At 40.3% G+C, this 2,069-nt stretch overlaps 1 pseudogene; it reads right to left on the bottom strand.

Moving 5' to 3' along the window:
- Positions 1 to 435: 435 nt before the first annotated feature.
- On the bottom strand, positions 436 to 924 carry LOC117719235 (transcription factor BTF3 pseudogene; annotated as a pseudogene).
- Between the last annotated feature and the right edge of the window lie 1,145 nt (positions 925 to 2,069).

The raw sequence follows: 2,069 nt of genomic DNA on the forward strand, positions 1-2,069 counted from the left end.
AGTCATATGGGGGGTGGGCAGTTCTGTGCCCTATTCTCCATTTGCTGTTATGACTTTCAAAGGTATAATTCTGATTAGTTATTCTAGGCCCTTAAGGGAGAGGAAAAGAAAGGAGGAAGGGAGGGGAGATAAGAAAATATCACAACAAAATCAGCCAAAACTCGTACCTTCTAATATATTTGGTGATTACATTTTCTGTTTTTTTTTTTTAACTAGGCAAAAAATTTTATTAACCTTTTCCAAACTTTATTCCCAGGCTTCTGCAGCTGAATTTGCTGCAAAGAATGAATTAAGTATAAGTGAAAACTGAAAAGAGCTGCAGTGTCCAGATGGCTTATCAGATCCATAATAAACACAATTTAAAAAAAAAAAAAGCAGTCATGCTATAAAATATCAGCTCCTGCAAGTGTCACCTTCTTCAGACGTTGCTTCAGTTCAGTTTGCCTCGTTCTTAGAAGCCTCATCAAAATTCTCCACCAGATCTAGAACTCCATCCTCATCATCCTCTCCAGGAGCAAGTGGTGTTTTCTGTCCACAAATTGTTTGGGCAGAGCTTCAGCCAGTCTCCTTAAACTAGTTGGACTGTATGCACCAAGCTGGTTTAGGATACTGGGAAACATTTCTGTCAGCTGCTTTGTCTCAGCGTGGCCTGTAAGGGTGAAGGTGTTTGCTGCTGAAGACGCCTGAACTGTAGGGTTGTTAAAATGGATCACTGTTCCTTGGTTTGTAAACATGTTCGCCTCTTCAGTACCAGAGATACCATTTAGCCCTAACTTCTTTAAGGAGGACTGCAGTTTTTTTATTGTCTGCTGTGGCTGTTCTGTGAACCACCTTCTTCTTTCTACGAGCTATTCCTTTCCCACCAATGTGCACTTGTGCCTGCCGTTTGGTCAGCTTTTCCTGGTTCGTGATTGTTTCTTTCATCTGGTCGGAGTGGAAATGTGGTCACTTGGGGAACTAACGTTCATGCTCAGGGGGTCTCGGGGGCAGACCAGCTGAGATAAGGCGCACACACCTGTTTAAATCTTCTAATAATTAGCTAGCATAAAATTGAACTCCTTGGTATTTAGTATTTAGTAAAGCAGTATGAAATAAGGAAATTAAAATATACTAATTAAAATTTGACAAGGCCTCTTTCTTAATTTAGATACTATATTATGCTCTCAAAGATAGAAGAAAATCCTTTTACAAGTTTACCCTTTCACACTTTAAGGAATTACAAATATTGCAAATATTAATTGGAAAATATTAAAGAGGATGCAATCTTAAGCTTTATTTAAAAATTAAAATTTCTCCACAGAGACAACAAAAAGAATAAAATATCCAAAACAATGTATAACGTTTCAAAAAGTGTTGAATTTTAGATTTATGTTTTGATAAATGTCTTCTTAAATTGTTTCTATGTGAAGAGGCTTTGGGCAAATCAGATTGAAGTAAACAAACCCAGATGTATTTCATCCAGGAAGATTGGCATGTCCACCACAGGAGAAAGACTTTCCAGGTTTCTTACATCTGCTCCAAATCTGGTTCTGGTTCTGGATCTTGAACTGTGGATGTGGCCTGATGAAGACAGATTTAATTGTCCTTACAGAACACACATATTCGTTATTATTTGGGATCAACTCTGAAAAGTAGTTAACCCTTGAATCTTAAATGAAGACGCTTCCATTTGCAATTGATATGGCTAGGAAAGGAAAGAACAATTTTCTATGATGCAATGTCACTGGGTAAATCAACCATAAACAAGGGCGTGCCCTGTGCCCACTGTAGGGCCTTGAAAGGGGTCTTGGTTTTGATTGAAGTGCTGGCTAGAAAGCCCTGAGACCCAACAGGTGTCCATTGCCCGTAAGGGATGGGCATCTATTCCCCCGAGATCCCAGAATCCAGGCTATCCTAACACATGGCGTGGAACTCCATTGACCTGCACTGTACAGTCACGTTTAGGGCAATGTAGCCCCTTCCAAAGAGCACAGGTAGAGGGCATGACTACGGCGTCATGCCCTAGAGAGATTTACTGAGATGCCTGAAGGCCAGAGGGCGGAGCCAATTAAACATTCTTCCCCAGCCCC

The sequence above is a fragment of the Arvicanthis niloticus genome, chromosome 13 (genome assembly GCF_011762505.2).
Source record: "Arvicanthis niloticus isolate mArvNil1 chromosome 13, mArvNil1.pat.X, whole genome shotgun sequence".
Lineage (NCBI taxonomy): Eukaryota > Metazoa > Chordata > Mammalia > Rodentia > Muridae > Arvicanthis > Arvicanthis niloticus.